Source organism: Triticum aestivum, chromosome 5A (genome assembly GCF_018294505.1).
Source record: "Triticum aestivum cultivar Chinese Spring chromosome 5A, IWGSC CS RefSeq v2.1, whole genome shotgun sequence".
Taxonomy (NCBI): domain Eukaryota; kingdom Viridiplantae; phylum Streptophyta; class Magnoliopsida; order Poales; family Poaceae; genus Triticum; species Triticum aestivum.
In genome coordinates, this window is record NC_057806.1 from 63,492,564 (window position 1) to 63,513,370 (window position 20,807).

At 48.2% G+C, this 20,807-nt stretch overlaps 34 non-coding genes across 34 annotated transcripts; all 34 read right to left on the bottom strand.

Annotated features, from left to right (window-relative positions):
• Positions 1-428: 428 nt before the first annotated feature.
• LOC123109448 (5S ribosomal RNA) lies at positions 429-547 on the bottom strand. Its single transcript, XR_006452675.1, has one exon. It is a non-coding gene; the product is annotated as a 5S ribosomal RNA (ribosomal RNA).
• A 365-nt stretch (positions 548-912) lies between these two features.
• LOC123108714 (5S ribosomal RNA) lies at positions 913-1,031 on the bottom strand. The gene has a single exon (XR_006452042.1). It is a non-coding gene; the product is annotated as a 5S ribosomal RNA (ribosomal RNA).
• Positions 1,032-1,396: 365 nt separating this feature from the next.
• Positions 1,397-1,515, bottom strand: LOC123109475 (5S ribosomal RNA). Its single transcript, XR_006452702.1, has one exon. It is a non-coding gene; the product is annotated as a 5S ribosomal RNA (ribosomal RNA).
• A 365-nt stretch (positions 1,516-1,880) lies between these two features.
• Positions 1,881-1,999, bottom strand: LOC123109453 (5S ribosomal RNA). The gene has a single exon (XR_006452680.1). It is a non-coding gene; the product is annotated as a 5S ribosomal RNA (ribosomal RNA).
• Positions 2,000-2,364: 365 nt separating this feature from the next.
• On the bottom strand, positions 2,365-2,483 carry LOC123109833 (5S ribosomal RNA). Its single transcript, XR_006453077.1, has one exon. It is a non-coding gene; the product is annotated as a 5S ribosomal RNA (ribosomal RNA).
• Positions 2,484-2,848: 365 nt separating this feature from the next.
• LOC123109582 (5S ribosomal RNA) lies at positions 2,849-2,967 on the bottom strand. The gene has a single exon (XR_006452814.1). It is a non-coding gene; the product is annotated as a 5S ribosomal RNA (ribosomal RNA).
• Positions 2,968-3,332: 365 nt separating this feature from the next.
• On the bottom strand, positions 3,333-3,451 carry LOC123109738 (5S ribosomal RNA). The gene has a single exon (XR_006452978.1). It is a non-coding gene; the product is annotated as a 5S ribosomal RNA (ribosomal RNA).
• A 365-nt stretch (positions 3,452-3,816) lies between these two features.
• On the bottom strand, positions 3,817-3,935 carry LOC123108627 (5S ribosomal RNA). The gene has a single exon (XR_006451953.1). It is a non-coding gene; the product is annotated as a 5S ribosomal RNA (ribosomal RNA).
• A 365-nt stretch (positions 3,936-4,300) lies between these two features.
• Positions 4,301-4,419, bottom strand: LOC123109583 (5S ribosomal RNA). Its single transcript, XR_006452815.1, has one exon. It is a non-coding gene; the product is annotated as a 5S ribosomal RNA (ribosomal RNA).
• A 365-nt stretch (positions 4,420-4,784) lies between these two features.
• LOC123109491 (5S ribosomal RNA) lies at positions 4,785-4,903 on the bottom strand. The gene has a single exon (XR_006452718.1). It is a non-coding gene; the product is annotated as a 5S ribosomal RNA (ribosomal RNA).
• Positions 4,904-5,268: 365 nt separating this feature from the next.
• Positions 5,269-5,387, bottom strand: LOC123109194 (5S ribosomal RNA). The gene has a single exon (XR_006452494.1). It is a non-coding gene; the product is annotated as a 5S ribosomal RNA (ribosomal RNA).
• A 365-nt stretch (positions 5,388-5,752) lies between these two features.
• On the bottom strand, positions 5,753-5,871 carry LOC123109761 (5S ribosomal RNA). Its single transcript, XR_006453002.1, has one exon. It is a non-coding gene; the product is annotated as a 5S ribosomal RNA (ribosomal RNA).
• A 365-nt stretch (positions 5,872-6,236) lies between these two features.
• Positions 6,237-6,355, bottom strand: LOC123109519 (5S ribosomal RNA). The gene has a single exon (XR_006452746.1). It is a non-coding gene; the product is annotated as a 5S ribosomal RNA (ribosomal RNA).
• A 365-nt stretch (positions 6,356-6,720) lies between these two features.
• On the bottom strand, positions 6,721-6,839 carry LOC123109584 (5S ribosomal RNA). The gene has a single exon (XR_006452816.1). It is a non-coding gene; the product is annotated as a 5S ribosomal RNA (ribosomal RNA).
• Positions 6,840-7,204: 365 nt separating this feature from the next.
• Positions 7,205-7,323, bottom strand: LOC123108754 (5S ribosomal RNA). Its single transcript, XR_006452079.1, has one exon. It is a non-coding gene; the product is annotated as a 5S ribosomal RNA (ribosomal RNA).
• A 365-nt stretch (positions 7,324-7,688) lies between these two features.
• LOC123109639 (5S ribosomal RNA) lies at positions 7,689-7,807 on the bottom strand. Its single transcript, XR_006452874.1, has one exon. It is a non-coding gene; the product is annotated as a 5S ribosomal RNA (ribosomal RNA).
• A 365-nt stretch (positions 7,808-8,172) lies between these two features.
• Positions 8,173-8,291, bottom strand: LOC123109585 (5S ribosomal RNA). The gene has a single exon (XR_006452817.1). It is a non-coding gene; the product is annotated as a 5S ribosomal RNA (ribosomal RNA).
• Positions 8,292-8,656: 365 nt separating this feature from the next.
• LOC123108756 (5S ribosomal RNA) lies at positions 8,657-8,775 on the bottom strand. The gene has a single exon (XR_006452081.1). It is a non-coding gene; the product is annotated as a 5S ribosomal RNA (ribosomal RNA).
• Positions 8,776-9,139: 364 nt separating this feature from the next.
• On the bottom strand, positions 9,140-9,258 carry LOC123108879 (5S ribosomal RNA). The gene has a single exon (XR_006452220.1). It is a non-coding gene; the product is annotated as a 5S ribosomal RNA (ribosomal RNA).
• A 365-nt stretch (positions 9,259-9,623) lies between these two features.
• Positions 9,624-9,742, bottom strand: LOC123109508 (5S ribosomal RNA). Its single transcript, XR_006452735.1, has one exon. It is a non-coding gene; the product is annotated as a 5S ribosomal RNA (ribosomal RNA).
• Positions 9,743-10,107: 365 nt separating this feature from the next.
• On the bottom strand, positions 10,108-10,226 carry LOC123109586 (5S ribosomal RNA). Its single transcript, XR_006452818.1, has one exon. It is a non-coding gene; the product is annotated as a 5S ribosomal RNA (ribosomal RNA).
• A 365-nt stretch (positions 10,227-10,591) lies between these two features.
• LOC123108987 (5S ribosomal RNA) lies at positions 10,592-10,710 on the bottom strand. Its single transcript, XR_006452329.1, has one exon. It is a non-coding gene; the product is annotated as a 5S ribosomal RNA (ribosomal RNA).
• Positions 10,711-11,075: 365 nt separating this feature from the next.
• LOC123109789 (5S ribosomal RNA) lies at positions 11,076-11,194 on the bottom strand. The gene has a single exon (XR_006453034.1). It is a non-coding gene; the product is annotated as a 5S ribosomal RNA (ribosomal RNA).
• Positions 11,195-11,559: 365 nt separating this feature from the next.
• On the bottom strand, positions 11,560-11,678 carry LOC123109520 (5S ribosomal RNA). The gene has a single exon (XR_006452747.1). It is a non-coding gene; the product is annotated as a 5S ribosomal RNA (ribosomal RNA).
• Positions 11,679-12,043: 365 nt separating this feature from the next.
• On the bottom strand, positions 12,044-12,162 carry LOC123109843 (5S ribosomal RNA). Its single transcript, XR_006453087.1, has one exon. It is a non-coding gene; the product is annotated as a 5S ribosomal RNA (ribosomal RNA).
• A 365-nt stretch (positions 12,163-12,527) lies between these two features.
• Positions 12,528-12,646, bottom strand: LOC123108757 (5S ribosomal RNA). The gene has a single exon (XR_006452082.1). It is a non-coding gene; the product is annotated as a 5S ribosomal RNA (ribosomal RNA).
• A 365-nt stretch (positions 12,647-13,011) lies between these two features.
• On the bottom strand, positions 13,012-13,130 carry LOC123109790 (5S ribosomal RNA). The gene has a single exon (XR_006453035.1). It is a non-coding gene; the product is annotated as a 5S ribosomal RNA (ribosomal RNA).
• Positions 13,131-13,495: 365 nt separating this feature from the next.
• On the bottom strand, positions 13,496-13,614 carry LOC123109521 (5S ribosomal RNA). Its single transcript, XR_006452748.1, has one exon. It is a non-coding gene; the product is annotated as a 5S ribosomal RNA (ribosomal RNA).
• A 365-nt stretch (positions 13,615-13,979) lies between these two features.
• LOC123109587 (5S ribosomal RNA) lies at positions 13,980-14,098 on the bottom strand. Its single transcript, XR_006452819.1, has one exon. It is a non-coding gene; the product is annotated as a 5S ribosomal RNA (ribosomal RNA).
• A 365-nt stretch (positions 14,099-14,463) lies between these two features.
• On the bottom strand, positions 14,464-14,582 carry LOC123108758 (5S ribosomal RNA). The gene has a single exon (XR_006452083.1). It is a non-coding gene; the product is annotated as a 5S ribosomal RNA (ribosomal RNA).
• Positions 14,583-14,947: 365 nt separating this feature from the next.
• On the bottom strand, positions 14,948-15,066 carry LOC123109806 (5S ribosomal RNA). Its single transcript, XR_006453051.1, has one exon. It is a non-coding gene; the product is annotated as a 5S ribosomal RNA (ribosomal RNA).
• Positions 15,067-19,613: 4,547 nt separating this feature from the next.
• On the bottom strand, positions 19,614-19,732 carry LOC123109523 (5S ribosomal RNA). Its single transcript, XR_006452750.1, has one exon. It is a non-coding gene; the product is annotated as a 5S ribosomal RNA (ribosomal RNA).
• Positions 19,733-20,097: 365 nt separating this feature from the next.
• LOC123108619 (5S ribosomal RNA) lies at positions 20,098-20,216 on the bottom strand. The gene has a single exon (XR_006451946.1). It is a non-coding gene; the product is annotated as a 5S ribosomal RNA (ribosomal RNA).
• Positions 20,217-20,581: 365 nt separating this feature from the next.
• On the bottom strand, positions 20,582-20,700 carry LOC123109524 (5S ribosomal RNA). Its single transcript, XR_006452751.1, has one exon. It is a non-coding gene; the product is annotated as a 5S ribosomal RNA (ribosomal RNA).
• Positions 20,701-20,807: the final 107 nt, after the last annotated feature.

The window sequence follows — 20,807 nt, forward strand, 5'->3', positions numbered from 1 at the left end:
AAGCACGCTTAACTTCGGAGTTCTGATGGGATCCGGTGCTTTAGTGCTGGTATGATCGCATCCGACATGTTACCCCCGGCTTCATCCCTTATGCTTCCCACTCCCACGTCCGCTACAAAGACGGCCGTACATTCTTACTACCATTACAACCGTCGCCTACTAATGGATAATACCCTATACTACTTACTCTCTCGCTCAACTACGAAGACGAGTTTACCACGATTTCCACCCCTCCCTCTATACCGCAGCAACACGTATTTTACACCCCTTTCAGAATGCGCTTTTCGCGCCCCAACTCTCCCTAGACGCATGACTAATGAGCTCCGAGCTAAAACATATCGCAAATGTCAAAAATATGATGACAGGCTTAATATATATCACGCACATGCGTTCTGTTCCTCACATACGTACAAAAACAATTAAAAAAGGGAATGCAACACGAGGACTTCCCAGGAGGTCACCCATCCTAGTACTACTCTCGCCCAAGCACGCTTAACTTCGGAGTTCTGATGGGATCCGGTGCTTTAGTACTGGTATGATCGCATCCGACATGTTACCCCCGGCTTCATCCCTTATGCTTCCCACTCCCACGTCCGCTACAAAGACGGCCGTACATTCTTACTACCATTACAATCGTCGCCTACTAATGGATAATGCCCTATACTACTTATTCTCTCGCTCAACTACGAAGACGAGTTTACCACGATTTCCACCCCTCCCTCTATACCGCAGCAACACGTATTTTACACCCCTTTCAGAACGCGCTTTTCGCGCCCCAACTCTCCCTAGACGCGTGACTAATGAGCTCCGAGCTAAAACATATCGCAAATGTCAAAAATATGACGACAGGCTTAATATATATCACGCACGTGCGTTCTGTTCCTCACGTACGTACAAAAATAATTAAAAAAGGGAATGCAACACGAGGACTTCCCAGGAGGTCACCCGTCCTAGTACTACTCTCGCCCAAGCAAGCTTAACTTTGGAGTTCTGATGGGATCCGGTGCTTTAGTGCTGGTATGATCGCATCCGACATGTTACCCCCGGCTTCATCCCTTATGCTTCCCACTCCCACGTCCGCTACAAAGACGGCCGTACATTCTTACTACCATTACAACCGTCGCCTACTAATGGATAATGCCCTATACTACTTACTCTCTCGCTCAACTACGAAGACGAGTTTACCACGATTTCCACCCCTCCCTCTATACCGCAGCAACACGTATTTTACACCCCTTTCAGAACGCGCTTTTCGCGCCCCAACTCTCCCTAGACGCGTGACTAATGAGCTCCGAGCTAAAACATATCGCAAATGTCAAAAATATGATGACAGGCTTAATATATATCACGCACGTGCGTTCTGTTCCTCACGTACGTACAAAAATAATTAAAAAAGGGAATGCAACACGAGGACTTCTCAGGAGGTCACCCATCCTAGTACTACTCTCGCCCATGCACGCTTAACTTCGGAGTTCTGATGGGATCCGGTGCTTTAGTGCTGGTATGATCGCATCCGACATGTTACCCCCGGCTTCATCCCTTATGCTTCCCACTCCCACGTCCGCTACAAAGACGGCCGTACATTCTTACTACCATTACAACCGTCGCCTACTAATGGATAATGCTCTATATTACTTATTCTCTCGCTCAACTACGAAGACGAGTTTACCACGATTTCCACCCCTCCCTCTATACCGCAGCAACACGTATTTTACACCCCTTTCAGGACGCGCTTTTCGCGCCCCAACTCTCCCTAGACGCGTGACTAATGAGCTCCGAGCTAAAACATATCGCAAATGTCAAAAATATGAAGACAGGCTTAATATATATCACGCACGTGCGTTCTGTTCCTCGCGTACGTACAAAAATAATTAAAAAAGGGAATGCAACACGAGGACTTCCCAGGAGGTCACCCATCCTAGTACTACTCTCGCCCAAGCACGCTTAACTTCGGAGTTCGGATGGGATCCGGTGCTTTAGTGCTAGTATGATCGCATCCGACATGTTACCCCCGGCTTCATCCCTTATGCTTCCCACTCCCACGTCCGCTACAAAGACGGCCGTACATTCTTACTACCATTACAACCGTCGCCTACTAATGGATAATGCCCTATACTACTTACTCTCTTGCTCAACTACGAAGACGAGTTTACCACGATTTCCACCCCTCCCTCTATACCGCAACAACACGTATTTTACACCCCATTCAGAACGCGCTTTTCGCGCCCCAACTCTCCCTAGACGCGTGACTAATGAGCTCCGAGCTAAAACATATCGCAAATGTCAAAAATATGATGACATGCTTAATATATATCACGCACGTGCGTTCTGTTCCTCACGTATGTACAAAAATAATTAAAAAAGTGAATGCAACATGAGGACTTCCCAGGAGGTCACCCATCCTAGTACTACTCTCGCCCAAGCACACTTAACTTCGGAGTTCTGATGGGATCCGGTGCTTTAGTGCTGGTATGATCGCATCCGACATGTTACCCCCGGCTTCATCCCTTATGCATCCCACTCCCACGTCCGCTACAAAGACAGCCGTACATTCTTACTACCATTACAACCGTCGCCTACTAATGGATAATGCCCTATACTACTTATTCTCTCGCTCAACTACGAAGACGAGTTTACCACGATTTCCACCCCTCCCTCTATACCGCAGCAACACGTATTTTACACCCCTTTCAGAACGCGCTTTTCGCGCCCCAACTCTCCCTAGACGCGTGACTAATGAGCTCCGAGCTAAAACATATCGCAAATGTCAAAAATATGATGACAGGCTTAATATATATCACGCACGTGCGTTCTGTTCGTCGCGTATGTACAAAAATAATTAAAAAAGGGAATGCAACACGAGGACTTCCCAGGAGGTCACCCATCCTAGTACTACTCTCGCCCAAGCATGCTTAACTTCGGAGTTCTGATGGGATCCGGTGCTTTAGTGCTGGTATGATCGCATCCGACATGTTACCCCCGGCTTCATCCCTTATGCTTCCCACTCCCACGTCCGCTAGAAAGACGGCCGTACATTCTTACTACCATTACAACCGTCGCCTACTAATGGATAATGCCCTATACTACTTACTCTCTCGCTCAACTACGAAGACGAGTTTACCACGATTCCCACCCCTCCCTCTATACCGCAGCAACACGTATTTTACACCCCTTTCAGAACGCGCTTTTCGCGCCCCAACTCTCCCTAGACGCGTGACTAATGAGTTCCGAGCTAAAACATATCGCAAATGTCAAAAATATGATGACAGGCTTAATATATATCACGCACGTGCGTTCTGTTCCTCACATACGTACAAAAACAATTAAAAAAGGGAACGCAACACGAGGACTTCCCAGGAGGTCACCCATCCTAGTACAACTCTCGCCCAAGCACGCTTAACTTCGGAGTTCTGATGGGATCCGGTGCTTTAGTACTGGTATGATCGCATCCGACATGTTACCCCCGGCTTCATCCCTTATGCTTCCCACTCCCACATCCGCTACAAAGACGGCCGTACATTCTTACTACCATTACAACCGTCGCCTACTAATGGATAATGCCCTATACTACTTATTCTCTCGCTCAACTACGAAGACGAGTTTACCACGATTTCCACCCCTCCCTCTATACCGCAGCAACACGTATTTTACAGCCCTTTCAGGACGCGCTTTTCGCGCCCCAACTCTCCCTAGACGCGTGACTAATGAGCTCCGAGCTAAAACATATCGCAAATGTCAAAAATATGACGACAGGCTTAATATATATCACGCACGTGCGTTCTGTTCCTCACGTACGTACAAAAATAATTAAAAAAGGGAATGCAACACGAGGACTTCCCAGGAGGTCACCCGTCCTAGTACTACTATCGCCCAAGCACGCTTAACTTCGGAGTTCTGATGGGATCCGGTGCTTTAGTGCTGGTATGATCGCATCCGACATGTTACCCCCGGCTTCATCCCTTATGCTTCCCACTCCCACGTCCGCTACAAAGACGGCCGTACATTCTTACTACCATTACAACCGTCGCCTACTAATGGATAATGCCCTATACTACTTACTCTCTCGCTCAACTACGAAGACGAGTTTACCACGATTTCCACCCCTCCCTCTATACCGTAGCAACACGTATTTTACACCCCTTTCAGAACGCGCTTTTCGCGCCCCAACTCTCCCTAGACACGTGACTAATGAGCTCCGAGCTAAAACATATCGCAAATGTCAAAAATATGATGACAGGCTTAATATATATCACGCACGTGCGTTCTGTTCCTCACGTACGTACAAAAATAATTAAAAAAGGGAATGCAACACGAGGACTTCCCAGGAGGTCACCCATCCTAGTACTACTCTCGCCCAAGCATGCTTAACTTCGGAGTTCTGATGGGATCCGGTGCTTTAGTGCTGGTATGATCGCATCCGACATGTTACCCCCGGCTTCATCCCTTATGCTTCCCACTCCCACGTCCGCTACAAAGCCGGCTGTACATTCTTACTACCATTACAACCGTCGCCTACTAATGGATAATGCCCTATACTACTTACTCTCTCGCTCAACTACGAAGACGAGTTTACCACGATTTCCACCCCTCCCTCTATACCGCAGCAACACGTATTTTACACCCCTTTCAGAACGCGCTTTTCGCGCCCCAACTCTCCCTAGACGCGTGACTAATGAGCTCCGAGCTAAAACATATCGCAAATGTCAAAAATATGATGACAGGCTTAATATATATCACGCACGTGCGTTCTGTTCCTGACGTACGTACAAAAATAATTAAAAAAGTGAATGCAACACGAGGACTTCCCAGGAGGTCACCCATCCTAGTACTACTCTCGCCCAAGCACACTTAACTTCGGAGTTCTGATGGGATCCGGTGCTTTAGTGCTGGTATGATCGCATCCGACATGTTACCCCCGGCTTCATCCCTTATGCTTCCCACTCCCACGTCCGCTACAAAGACAGCCGTACATTCTTACTACCATTACAACCGTCGCCTACTAATGGATAATGCCCTATACTACTTATTCTCTCGCTCAACTACGAAGACGAGTTTACCACGATTTCCACCCCTCCCTCTATACCGCAGCAACACGTATTTTACACCCCTTTCAGAACGCGCTTTTCGCGCCCCAACTCTCCCTAGACGCGTGACTAATGAGCTCCGAGCTAAAACATATCGCAAATGTCAGAAATATGATGACAGGCTTAATATATATCATGCACGTGCGTTCTGTTCCTCGCGTATGTACAAAAATAATTAAAAAAGGGAATGCAACACGAGGACTTCCCAGGAGGTCACCCATCCTAGTACTACTCTCGCCCAAGCACGCTTAACTTCGGAGTTCTGATGGGATCCGGTGCTTTAGTGCTGGTATGATCGCATCCGACATGTTACCCCCGGCTTCATCCCTTATGCTTCCCACTCCCACGTCCGCTACAAAGACGGCCGTACATTCTTACTACCATTACAACCGTCGCCTACTAATGGATAATGCCCTATACTACTTACTCTCTCGCTCAACTACGAAGACGAGTTTACCACGATTCCCACCCCTCCCTCTATACCGCAGCAACACGTATTTTACACCCCTTTCAGAACGCGCTTTTCGCGCCCCAACTCTCCCTAGACGCGTGACTAATGAGTTCCGAGCTAAAACATATCGCAAATGTCAAAAATATGATGACATGCTTAATATATATCACGCACGTGCGTTCTGTTCCTCACATACGTACAAAAACAATTAAAAAAGGGAATGCAACACGAGGACTTCCCAGGAGGTCACCCATCCTAGTACAACTCTCGCCCAAGCACGCTTAACTTCGGAGTTCTGATGGGATCCGGTGCTCTAGTACTGGTATGATCGCATCCGACATGTTACCCCCGGCTTCATGCCTTATACTTCCCACTCCCACATCCGCTACAAAGACGGCCGTACATTCTTACTACCATTACAACCGTCGCCTACTAATGGATAATGCCCTATACTACTTATTCTCTCGCTCAACTACGAAGACGAGTTTACCACGATTTCCACCCCTCCCTCTATACCGCAGCAACACGTATTTTACAGCCCTTTCAGGACGCGCTTTTCGCGCCCCAACTCTCCCTAGACGCGTGACTAATGAGCTCCGAGCTAAAACATATCGCAAATGTCAAAAATATGACGACAGGCTTAATATATATCACGCACGTGCGTTCTGTTCCTCACGTACGTACAAAAATAATTAAAAAAGGGAATGCAACACGAGGACTTCCCAGGAGGTCACCCGTCCTAGTACTACTCTCGCCCAAGCACGCTTAACTTCGGAGTTCTGATGGGATCCGGTGCTTTAGTGCTGGTATGATCGCATCCGACATGTTACCCCCGGCTTCATCCCTTATGCTTCCCACTCCCACGTCCGCTACAAAGACGGCCGTACATTCTTACTACCATTACAACCGTCGCCTACTAATGGATAATGCCCTATACTACTTACACTCTCGCTCAACTACGAAGACGAGTTTACCACAATTTCCACCCCTCCCTCTATACCGTAGCAACACGTATTTTACACCCCTTTCAGAACGTGCTTTTCGCGCCCCAACTCTCCCTAGACGCGTGACTAATGAGCTCCGAGCTAAAACATATCGCAAATGTCAAAAATATGATGACAGGCTTAATATATATCACGCACGTGCGTTCTGTTCCTCACGTACGTACAAAAATAATTAAAAAAGGGAATGCAACACGAGGACTTCCCAGGAGGTCACCCATCCTAGTACTACTCTCGCCCAAGCATGCTTAACTTCGGAGTTCTGATGGGATCCGGTGCTTTAGTGCTGGTATGATCGCATCCGACATGCTACCCCCGGCTTCATCCCTTATGCTTCCCACTCCCACGTCCGCTACAAAGCCGGCTGTACACTCTTACTACCATTACAACCGTCGCCTACTAATGGATAATGCCCTATACTACTTACTCTCTTGCTCAACTACGAAGACGAGTTTACCACGATTTCCACCCCTCCCTCTATACCGCAGCAACACGTATTTTACACCCCTTTCAGAACGCGCTTTTCGCGCCCCAACTCTCCCTAGACGCGTGACTAATGAGCTCCAAGCTAAAACATATCGCAAATGTCAAAAATATGATGACAGGCTTAATATATATCACGCAAGTGCGTTCTGTTCCTCACGTACGTACAAAAATAATTAAAAAAGGGAATGCAACACGAGGACTTCCCAGGAGGTCACCCGTCCTAGTACTACTCTCGCCCAAGCACGCTTAACATCGGAGTTCTGATGGGATCCGGTGCTTTAGTGCTGTTATGATCGCATCCGACATGTTACCCCCGGCTTCATCCCTTATGCTTCCCACTCCCACGTCTGCTACAAAGACGGCCGTACATTCTTACTACCATTACAACCGTCGCCTACTAATGGATAATGCCCTATAATACTTATTCTCTCGCTCAACTACGAAGACGAGTTTACCACGATTTCCACCCCTCCCTCTATACCGCAGCAACACGTATTTTACAGCCCTTTCAGGACGCGCTTTTCGCGCCCCAACTCTCCCTAGACGCGTGACTAATGAGCTCCGAGCTAAAACATATCGCAAATGTCAAAAATATGACGACAGGCTTAATATATATCACGCACGTGCGTTCTGTTCCTCACGTACGTACAAAAATAATTAAAAAAGGGAATGCAACACGAGGACTTCCTAGGAGGTCACCCGTCCTAGTACTACTCTCGCCCAAGCACGCTTAACTTCGGAGTTCTGATGGGATCCGGTGCTTTAGTGCTGGTATGATCGCATTCGACATGTTACCCCCGGCTTCATCCCTTATGCTTCCCACTCCCACGTCCGCTACAAAGACGGCCGTACATTCTTACTACCATTACAACCGTCGCCTACTAATGGATAATGCCCTATACTACTTACTCTCTCGCTCAACTACGAAGACGAGTTTACCACGATTTCCACCCCTCCCTCTATACCGTAGCAACACGTATTTTACACCCCTTTCAGAACGCGCTTTTCGCGCCCCAACTCTCCCTAGACGCGTGACTAATGAGCTCCGAGCTAAAACATATCGCTAATGTCAAAAATATGATGACAGGCTTAATATATATCACGCACGTGCGTTCTGTTCCTCACGTACGTACAAAAATAATTAAAAAAGGGAATGCAACACGAGGACTTCCCAGGAGGTCACCCATCCTAGTACTACTCTCGCCCAAGCATGCTTAACTTCGGAGTTCTGATGGGATCCGGTGCTTTAGTGCTGGTATGATCGCATCCAACATGTTACCCCCGGCTTCATCCCTTATGCTTCCCACTCCCACGTCCGCTACAAAGCCGACTGTACATTCTTACTACCATTACAACCGTCGCCTACTAATGGATAATGCCCTATACTACTTACTCTCTCGCTCAACTACGAAGACGAGTTTACCACGATTTCCACCCCTCCCTCTATACCGCAGCAACACGTATTTTACACCCCTTTCAGAACGCGCTTTTCGCGCCCCAACTCTCCCTAGACGCGTGACTAATGAGCTCCGAGCTAAAACATATCGCAAATGTCAAAAATATGATGACAGGCTTAATATATATCACGCAAGTGCGTTCTGTTCCTCACGTACGTACAAAAATAATTAAAAAAGGGAATGCAACACGAGGACTTCCCAGGAGGTCACCCGTCCTAGTACTACTCTCGCCCAAGCACGCTTAACATCGGAGTTCTGATGGGATCCGGTGCTTTAGTGCTGTTATGATCGCATCCGACATGTTACCCCCGGCTTCATCCCTTATGCTTCCCACTCCCACGTCTGCTACAAAGACGGCCGTACATTCTTACTACCATTACAATCGTCGTCTACTAATGGATAATGCCCTATACTACTTACTCTCCGCTCAACTACGAAGACGAGTTTACCACGATTTCCACCCCTCCCTCTATACCGCAGCAACACGTATTTTACACCCCTTTCAGAACGCGCTTTTCGCGCCCCAACTCTCCCTAGACGCGTGACTAATGAGCTCCGAGCTAAAACATATCGCAAATGTCAAAAATATGATGACAGGCTTAATATATATCACGCAAGTGCGTTCTGTTCCTCACGTACGTACAAAAATAATTAAAAAAGGGAATGCAACATGAGGACTTCCCAGGAGGTCACCCGTCCTAGTACTACTCTCGCCCAAGCACGCTTAACATCGGAGTTCTGATGGGATCCGGTGCTTTAGTGCTGTTATGATCGCATCCGACATGTTACCCCCGGCTTCATCCCTTATGCTTCCCACTCCCACGTCTCCTACAAAGACGGCCGTACATTCTTACTACCATTACAACCGTCGCCTACTAATGGATAATGCCCTATACTACTTATTCTCTCGCTCAACTACGAAGACGAGTTTACCACGATTTCCACCCCTCCCTCTATACCGCAGCAACATGTATTTTACAGCCCTTTCAGGACGCGCTTTTCGCGCCCCAACTCTCCCTAGACGCGTGACTAATGAGCTCCGAGCTAAAACATATCGCAAATGTCAAAAATATGACGACGGGCTTAATATATATCACGCACGTGCGTTCTGTTCCTCACGTACGTACAAAAATAATTAAAAAAGGGAATGCAACACGAGGACTTCCCAGGAGGTCACCCTTCCTAGTACTACTCTCGCCCAAGCACGCTTAACTTCGGAGTTCTGATGGGATCCGGTGCTTTAGTGCTGGTATGATCGCATCCGACATGTTACCCCCGGCTTCATCCCTTATGCTTCCCACTCCCACGTCCGCTACAAAGACGGCCGTACATTCTTACTACCATTACAACTGTCGCCTACTAATGGATAATGCCCTATACTACTTACTCTCTCGCTCAACTACGAAGACGAGTTTACCACGATTTCCACCCCTCCCTCTATACCGTAGCAACACGTATTTTACACCCCTTTCAGAACGCGCTTTTCGCGCCCCAACTCTCCCTAGACGCGTGACTAATGAGCTCCGAGCTAAAACATATCGCAAATGTCAAAAATATGATGACAGGCTTAATATATATCACGCACGTGCGTTCTGTTCCTCACGTACGTACAAAAATAATTAAAAAAGGGAATGCAACACGAGGACTTCCCAGGAGGTCACCCATCCTAGTACTACTCTCGCCCAAGCATGCTTAACTTCGGAGTTCTGATGGGATCCGGTGCTTTAGTGCTGGTATGATCGCATCCAACATGTTACCCCCGGCTTCATCCCTTATGCTTCCCACTCCCACGTCCGCTACAAAGCCGGCTGTACATTCTTACTACCATTACAACCGTCACCTACTAATGGATAATGCCCTATACTACTTACTCTCTCGCTCAACTACGAAGACGAGTTTACCACGATTTCCACCCCTCCCTCTATACCGCAGCAACACGTATTTTACACCCCTTTCAGAACGCGCTTTTCGCGCCCCAACTCTCCCTAGACGCGTGACTAATGAGCTCCGAGCTAAAACATATCGCAAATGTCAAAAATATGATGACAGGCTTAATATATATCACGCAAGTGCGTTCTGTTCCTCACGTACGTACAAAAATAATTAAAAAAGGGAATGCAACACGAGGACTTCCCAGGAGGTCACCCGTCCTAGTACTACTCTCACCCAAGCACGCTTAACATCGGAGTTCTGATGGGATCCGGTGCTTTAGTGCTGTTATGATCGTCTCCGACATGTTACCCCCGGCTTCATCCCTTATGCTTCCCACTCCCACGTCTGCTACAAAGACGGCCGTACATTCTTACTACCATTACAATCGTCGTCTACTAATGGATAATGCCCTATACTACTTACTCTCTCGCTCAACTACGAAGACGATTTTACCACGATTTCCACCCCTCCCTCTATACCGCAGCAACACGTATTTTATACCCCTTTCAGAACGCGCTTTTCGCGCCCCAACTCTCCCTAGACGCGTGACTAATGAGCTCCGAGCTAAAACATATCGCAAATGTCAAAAATATGATGACAGGCTTAATATATATCACGCACGTGCGTTCTGTTCCTCACATACGTACAAAAACAATTAAAAAAGGGAATGCAACACGAGGACTTCCTAGGAGGTCACCCATCCTAGTACTACTCTCGCCCAAGCACGCTTAACTTCGGAGTTCTGATGGGATCCGGTGCTTTAGTGTTGGTATGATCGCATCCGACATGTTACCCCCGGCTTCATCCCTTATGCTTCCCACTCCCACGTCCGCTACAAAGACGGCCGTACATTCTTACTACCATTACAACCGTCGCCTACTAATGGATAATGCCCTATACTACTTATTCTCTCGCTCAACTACGAAGACGAGTTTACCACGATTTCCACCCCTCCCTCTATACCGCAGCAACACGTATTTTACACCCCTTTCAGGACGCGCTTTTCGCGCCCCAACTCTCCCTAGACGCGTGACTAATGAGCTCCGAGCTAAAACATATCGCAAATGTCAAAAATATGACGATAGGCTTAATATATATCACGCACGTGCGTTCTATTCCTCACGTACGTACAAAAATAATTAAAAAAGGGAATGCAACACGAGGACTTCCCAGGAGGTCACCCGTCCTAGTACTACTCTCGCCCAAGCACGCTTAACTTCGGAGTTCTGATGGGATCCGGTGCTTTAGTGCTGGTATGATCGCATCCGACATGTTACCCCCGGCTTCATCCCTTATGCTTCCCACTCCCACGTCCGCTACAAAGACGGTCGTACATTCTTACTACCATTACAACCGTCGCCTACTAATGGATAATGCCCTATACTACTTACTCTCTCGCTCAACTACGAAGACGAGTTTACCACGATTTCCACCCCTCCCTCTATACCGCAGCAACACGTATTTTACACCCCTTTCAGAACGCGCTTTTCGCGCCCCAACTCTCCCTAGACGCGTGACTAATGAGCTCCGAGCTAAAACATATCGCAAATGTCAAAAATATGATGACAGGCTTAATATATATCACGCACGTGCGTTCTGTTCCTCACGTACGTACAAAAATAATTAAAAAAGGGAATGCAACACGAGGACTTCCCAGGAGGTCACCCATCCTAGTACTACTCTCGCCCAAGCATGCTTAACTTCGGAGTTCTGATGGGATCCTGTGCTTTAGTGCTGGTATGATCGCATCCAACATGTTACCCCCGGCTTCATCCCTTATGCTTCCCACTCCCACGTCCGCTACAAAGCCGGCTGTACATTCTTACTACCATTACAACCGTCGCCTACTAATGGATAATGCCCTATACTACTTACTCTCTCGCTCAACTACGAAGACGAGTTTACCACGATTTCCACCCCTCCCTCTATACCGCAGCAACACGTATTTTACACCCCTTTCAGAACGCGCTTTTCGCGCCCCAACTCTCCCTAGACGCGTGACTAATGAGCTCCGAGCTAAAACATATCGCAAATGTCAAAAATATGATGACAGGCTTAATATATATCACGCAAGTGCGTTCTGTTCCTCACGTACGTACAAAAATAATTTAAAAAGGGAATGCAACACGAGGACTTCCCAGGAGGTCACCCGTCCTAGTACTACTCTCGCCCAAGCACGCTTAACATCGGAGTTCTGATGGGATCCGGTGCTTTAGTGCTGTTATGATCGCATCCGACATGTTACCCCCGGCTTCATCCCTTATGCTTCCCACTCCCACGTCCGCTACAAAGACGGCCGTACATTCTTACTACCATTACAATCGTCGTCTACTAATGGATAATGCCCTATACTACTTACTCTCTCGCTCAACTACGAAGACGAGTTTACCACGATTTCCACCCCTCCCTCTATACCGCAGCAACACGTATTTTACACCCCTTTCAGAACGCGCTTTTCGCGCCCCAACTCTCCCTAGACGCGTGACTAATGAGCTCCGAGCTAAAACATATCGCAAATGTCAAAAATATGATGACAGGCTTAATATATATCACGCACGTGCGTTCTGTTCCTCACATACGTACAAAAACAATTAAAAAAGGGAATGCAACACGAGGACTTCCTAGGAGGTCACCCATCCTAGTACTACTCTCGCCCAAGCACGCTTAACTTCGGAGTTCTGATGGGATCCGGTGCTTTAGTGTTGGTATGATCGCATCCGACATGTTACCCCCGGCTTCATCCCTTATGCTTCCCACTCCCACGTCCGCTACAAAGACGGCCGTACATTCTTACTACCATTACAACCGTCGCCTACTAATGGATAATGCCCTATACTACTTATTCTCTCGCTCAACTACGAAGACGAGTTTACCACGATTTCCACCCCTCCCTCCATACCGCAGCAACACATATTTTACACCCCTTTCAGGACGCGCTTTTCGCGCCCCAACTCTCCCTAGACGCGTGACTAATGAGCTCCGAGCTAAAACATATCGCAAATGTCAAAAATATGACGATAGGCTTAATATATATCACGCACGTGCGTTCTGTTCCTCACGTACGTACAAAAATAATTAAAAAAGGGAATGCAACACGAGGACTTCCCAGGAGGTCACCCGTCCTAGTACTACTCTCGCCCAAGCACGCTTAACTTCGGAGTTCTGATGGGATCCGGTGCTTTAGTGCTGGTATGATCGCATCCGACATGTTACCCCCGGCTTCATCCCTTATGCTTCCCACTCCCACATCCGCTACAAAGACGGCCGTACATTCTTACTACCATTACAACCGTCGCCTACTAATGGATAATGCCCTATACTACTTACTCTCTCGCTCAACTACGAAGACGAGTTTACCACGATTTCCACCCCTCCCTCTATACCGCAGCAACACGTATTTTACACCCCTTTCAGAACGCGCTTTTCGCGCCCCAACTCTCCCTAGACGCGTGACTAATGAGCTCCGAGCTAAAACATATCGCAAATGTCAAAAATATGATGACAGGCTTAATGTATATCACGCACGTGCGTTCTGTTCCTCACGTACGTACAAAAATAATTAAAAAAGGGAATGCAACACGAGGACTTCCCAGGAGGTCACCCATCCTAGTACTACTCTCGCCCAAGCATGCTTAACTTCGGAGTTCTGATGGGATCCGGTGCTTTAGTGCTGGTATGATCGCATCCAACATGTTACCCCCGGCTTCATCCCTTATGCTTCCCACTCCCACGTCCGCTACAAAGCCGGATGTACATTCTTACTACCATTACAACCGTCGCCTACTAATGGATAATGCCCTATACTACTTACTCTCTCGCTCAACTACGAAGACGAGTTTACCACGATTTCCACCCCTCCCTCTATACCGCAGCAACACGTATTTTACACCCCTTTCAGAACGCGCTTTTTGCGCCCCAACTCTCCCTAGACGCGTGACTAATGAGCTCCGAGCTAAAACATATCGCAAATGTCAAAAATATGATGACAGTCTTAATATATATCACGCAAGTGCGTTCTGTTCCTCACGTACGTACAAAAATAATTTAAAAAGGGAATGCAACACGAGGACTTCCCAGGAGGTCACCCGTCCTAGTACTACTCTCGCCCAAGCACGCTTAACATCGGAGTTCTGATGGGATCCGGTGCTTTAGTGCTGTTATGATCGCATCCGACATGTTACCCCCGGCTTCATCCCTTATGCTTCCCACTCCCACGTCCGCTACAAAGACGGCCGTACATTCTTACTACCATTACAATCGTCGTCTACTAATGGATAATGCCCTATACTACTTACTCTCTCGCTCAACTACGAAGACGAGTTTACCACGATTTCCACCCCTCCCTCTATACCGCAGCAACACGTATTTTACACCCCTTTCAGAACGCGCTTTTCGCGCCCCAACTCTCCCTAGACGCGTGACTAATGAGCTCCGAGCTAAAACATATCGCAAATGTCAAAAATATGATGACAGGCTGAATATATATCACGCATGTGCGTTCTGTTCCTCACATACATACAAAAACAATTAAAAAAGGGAATGCAACACGAGGACTTCCTAGGAGGTCACCCATCCTAGTACTACTCTCGCCCAAGCACGCTTAACTTCGGAGTTCTGATGGGATCCGGTGCTTTAGTGTTGGTATGATTGCATCCGACATGTTACCCCCGGCTTCATCCCTTATGCTACCCACTCCCACGTCCGTGTCAGGACCCCGACTCAATGCCACATCGATCTAGCATGTAACACCTCATATCACTTTGCGGCCTCACGCACGGTATTCCCACGGGTGTCGCCTTACCTTTGCCCGGGACGTTTGCGCCTTTTGGCACATGTATATGACAGTGTCGCTAGCATCCATATGATAATGAGCCCGGGCTGACATGGCTAGTCGTAAACCCAAAGTGGCACAAACTTACAGGGACAGGCATCCATGACCCAGCATCGAACGTGTCGGTCATCAGCGAGTGAATCCAGGCTGTAGCACTGGGCTAGCAGGACTCCGGTGAACCGGGATGTAGCGGGCTAACAGGACTCCGGTATTCATCGCGTGACATTTCCCCGAAGGGACAGACACAGGAACGAAGAAGGACACATGCCGGCCAGCCTAAGTGTTCCGGAGCAGTAGCAAGCTACCATGGCTCAGTGGAAACACTAGGAGACATTTCCCGGTAAGAGAGGCTACTAAGGATAAACAACTAGATAGCCAGATCCCACACATATCAAGCATTTCAATAACATACACACAATATGCTCGATATGTGCAATACAACATGGCATCACAAAATGACTCTACGACTCAGTAGTTTATTCAATAGGCTCCGAGGAGCGAGACATTACAAACATGGGTCTCATGACCCAACAATCAGAGCATACAAGTCAAAGCACAAGCGGAAGCTATCATGTCTGAGTACAGACATCTATAAATGAAAAAGGCTGAGAAGCCTGACTATCTATCAGATCCTGCCGAGGGCACAAGATCGTAGCTGAGGTATCAAGCTAAACATCGAAGTCCACGTGGAACTACTAGTGAGACTGAAGTCTCTCTGCAAAAACATAAAATAGGCAAACGTGAGTACAAATGTACCCAGCAAGACTTACATCAGATCTATCTACACATGCATCATTATCAACAAAGGGGATGGTGGAGTTTGACTGCAGCAAGCCAGCTTTGACTCGGTGGCTATCCTGAACTACGACTGCAAGTAACTCTTTTGAGGTGGCGCACACGAGTCCACATATTCACCATATCAATACACCACTATGGATCCGCTCCCGTCTCCCTACGAGAACGCCATCCATAGCACTCACGCTTATCTTGCGTATTTTAGAGTATCCACTTTCACTTGTCTATGAACTGATATAAGCAACCCAGAAGTCCTTTACCGTGGACACGGCTATTCGAATAGATGATGTTAACCCTGCAGGGGTGTACTTCTTCATACATGTTTCCACCACTTAGCGTCTGCACACGACATGTGCTCGGCAGACTTCAAGCAAAAGCCGACGTGGGTGTAGACCACGACCTACCTAAACACTCAAGTCTCTAGTCCAGGTTTATCGCCTATTCGGGTTCCATCCATGAGGAGATCCGGCCGGAGTTTCGCTCACAGCCCCAAACGATGTGAACAGGGTTCCGTGACACCAAACGGGCGCCCGGTTTACCCGGCCACGTGCCTACCGCATCACAGCCCACCCCTACGGTCAGCGCTGCGCACGGCCTCCAGCATACTACAAACACCAGAAACTACTTGCAACTCCTGGACAGAGGACAAGGGTGATCAAGAAGCCGAGAGGGTCCATTGGTTTCGGGCCCAATGCGTGGTAGTAGCTGAATCATGGATCACAAACACAGAACTCAGTTCCTGGGGACGGCTGCAATGAGACAACCCACCATGTACTCCTACATGGCCTCTCACCGCTACCTTTACCAAATCGTGTTCACACACTTAGCTCACACACAGTAGGACATGTTCACATACCTCTAGTTCATCCCCGATGAATCAGACCTGACTCAACTCTAAGCAGTAGCAGGCATGACAAACAAACATGAATGAGTAGGCACAACAGGGCTCAAACAACTCCTACTCATGCTAGTGGGTTTCATCTATTTACTGTGGAATGACAGGTCATGCAAAGGATAAAGGGGTTCAGCTACCGCAGCAAGTAACAGATGAATCGATGTTGTCCTAATGCAGTAAAAGAGAGCAGGAGCGAGAGAGTGGGATTTTATCGGAATGAACAAGGGGGTTTTGCTTGCCTGGCACTTCTGAAGATAACATTGAGTCTTCATCAGTGTCAACGATCACATCATCGGTACCACGTCTATCGAGAGGGGACAAATACCGGCAACACAGAAGGGAACACAATCAATGCAATGCACAATATGATGCATGATCATGACATGGCAAAATGAATGTGTTTTGAGCTAATTCAACTAGCAACAGATTAAATGAAGTTGGTTTGAATACAAGATTCAAATTCAAACTCCATATGTGATTATTCAAATGTCATTCACTTCATTTGTCCTAAACAGTAGTGATAAGTTGTTCTAACATGCATGAAAATGGTACAGATGGATTCCTTGAATTTTTCTGATAATTTTTCATATATAAATTATTTAATTTGGAGTTACGGTTGATTTTCTATGAATTTTAGAAGTTTATACAATTCTCTGGATTTTCTGATTTATTTTAAATCCAGAAAATCATTTAATGCGTCAGCATGACATCACCTTGACGTCATCAGGTCAATGGGGCAGATTCAGGTCAAACCTGACCAGTGGGGTCCACTGGTCAGTGACTGGGGCTGCTTGGTGCCGCTGACGGGTGGGCCCAGTCAACGGCCACGTCAGCACGGTCAAAACTGACGCGTGGGGCCACTGCAATTAGACTAAACTAAACAGGAAAAATACTAATCCTAATTAGGCGCAGGGGCCCACATGGCAGTGGCTCATAGGTGATTAGCCCCTAACTAAGTGGCCACATCGGCCCGCCGGAGTTTGGCCGGCGGTGACCACAGAGCACGGCGGGGGCACGCCGGACTTGCGCTAGGGGCATCGGATTCGCGCGCTGAGGGCACCGGGGCGTAGCCCGGGCTCTCCCGCATCTGATGGGGTAGGTAGGAGGCTGCGGGGACGCCGGTGCTCGTCGGAACGGAGCTCGCGGCGGCGCCGGAGTTCGGGTGGTAACGGGCGCGAGGCCCTGGTGGGGTTTTGGACAAGCTGTGCTGCGCATGGGCTTCCTGTGAGCCCCACGAGCTCAAAGCCATGCTCGGACGCGACCGAAACAAGCCATGGCCGCGACGGCAACATGGCCGGCGGCAGCGAGCTTCGGCGGAGGTGGGGAACGGGGCTAGAGCAAGAACGCGAGCAGGAGAGGAGGGGGAATCGATCCATGAGCTCACTGTGGTTGCAGAGCGCGTCTCAGCGGGCTCGGGGCGGCCGGAGTGCAGCGAATCAACGGCGACGATCTCCGGTGGCCGAGGAGGGGAACGGCGACGTGGGCGGCGATGCAGGGCTCCCGGCGTTGCGTAGCTCCATGGAGAGGTCGGGGGCGTCGAGGCGGAGCCTCTGGTCCGGTCAGAGAAGCGAGGGGAGGGCGGTGGCTGCAGCTACGGCGAACGGCGTCGGCGGCTGCGCTCTGCTTCGGGAGAGGGGGCGAGGGAGGCGAGGCAGGGAGAGAGGGAAGAGGTGCACGGGAGAGTGAGGGGGGGTCAGGGGGATCGGGACAGCCTGCGGAAGTCGTCCACGCGGCCAGGGGCTCGTCGGCAAGCAGGAGGTGGCCGCGCGGCCGTGCGCGTGCGAGCACGCAGCTGCTTCGGGGCGAGGGGAGGAAGACGACGGAGGGCTGCAGTGGTGGGCTGGGCCGGCTTCTGCTGGGCTGCACAGTGTTGGGCCTCAGGTAGGCGTCAGGTAAGTTTCTCTGCTCTGTCTTATTTTTACTGTTTTCTATTTTTGTTCTGTTTTATTTAATTGGCACTAAATTTTAATTCAAATAGAATTTGAAAACAGTGCCAAAACTCCCCTGGATATTTTTAAGTCACTTAATGGACTTCTCCACATATAACAAAAATATCTCTGGTCATTTGAAGATATATTCATTATATATTTTGAATATAACTCCAAATTCAAATAAAATATTGATTTAAAATCAGAGCCCAATAATTCCTTAGAAATGTCCCAAAATTTTGGTTTGATTTATAACTCTTGCCAAAATTGTCAGAGCTATTTCTAGGGCATTTTGGATTTACTGATTGCAATTTTAGGGTTTCTTGCCCCTCTTTTATTTAGGGTTTTGAGGCTTCCAATTCCCTCAGTTCAAATTTCAGAATTTAAACATGATGCACACACCAGGCAGCACCAGAAGCTAGGGATGTGACAGTCCGCTACAAAGACGGCCGTACATTCTTACTACCATTACAACCGTCGCCTACTAATGGATAATGCCCTATACTACTTATTCTCTCGCTCAACTACGAAGACGAGTTTACCACGATTTCCACCCCTCCCTCTATAGCGCAGCAACACATATTTTACACCCCTTTCAGGACGCGCTTTTCGCGCCCCAACTCTCCCTAGACGCGTGACTAATGAGCTCCGAGCTAAAACATATCGCAAATGTCAAAAATATGACGACAGGCTTAATATATATCACGCACGTGCGTTCTGTTCCTCACGTACGTACAAAAATAATTAAAAAAGGGAATGCAACACGAGGACTTCCCAGGAGGTCACCCGTCCTAGTACTACTCTCGCCCAAGCACGCTTAACTTCGGAGTTCTGATGGGATCCGGTGCTTTAGTGCTGGTATGATCGCATCCGACATGTTACCCCCGGCTTCATCCCTTATGCTTCCCACTCCCACGTCCGCTACAAAGACGGCCGTACATTCTTACTACCATTAAAACCGTCCCCTACTAATGGATAATGCCCTATACTACTTACTCTCTCGCTCAACTACGAAGACGAGTTTACCACGATTTCCACCCCTCCCTCTATACCGCAGCAACATGTATTTTACACCCCTTTCAGAATGCGCTTTTCGCGCCCTAACTCTCCCTAGACGCGTGACTAATGAGCTCCGAGCTAAAACATATCGCAAATGTCAAAAATATGATGACAGGCTTAATATATATCACGCACGTGCGTTCTGTTCCTCACGTACGTACAAAAACAATTAAAAAAGGGAATGCAACACGAGGACTTCCTAGGAGGTCACCCATCCTAGTACTACTCTCTCCCAAGCACGCTTAACTTCGGAGTTCTGATGGGATCCGGTGCTTTAGTGCTGGTATGATCGCATCCGACATGTTACCCCCGGCTTCATCCCTTATGCTTCCCACTCCCACGTCCGCTACAAAGACAGCCGTACATTCTTACTACCATTACAACCATCGCCTACTAATGGATAATGCCCTATACTACTTATTCTCTCGCTCAACTACGAAGACGAGTTTACCACGATTTCCACCCCTCCCTCTATACCGCAGCAACACATATTTTACACCCCTTTCAGAACGCGCTTTTCGCGCCCCAACTCTCCCTAGACGCGTGACTAATGAGCTCCGAGCTAAAACATATCGCAAATGTCAAAAATATGATGACAGGCTTAATATATATCACGCACGTGCGTTCTGTTCCTCACGTACGTACAAAAATAATTAAAAAAGGGAATGCAACACGAGGACTTCCCAGGAGGTCACCCGTCCTAGTACTACTCTCGCCCAAGCACGCTTAACTTCGGAGTTCTGATGGGATCCGGTGCTTTAGTGCTGGTATGATCGCATCCGACATGTTACCCCCGGCTTCATCCCTTATGCTTCCCACTCCCACGTCCGCTACAAAGCCGGCCGTACATTCTTACTACCATTACATCCGTCGCCTACTAATGGATAA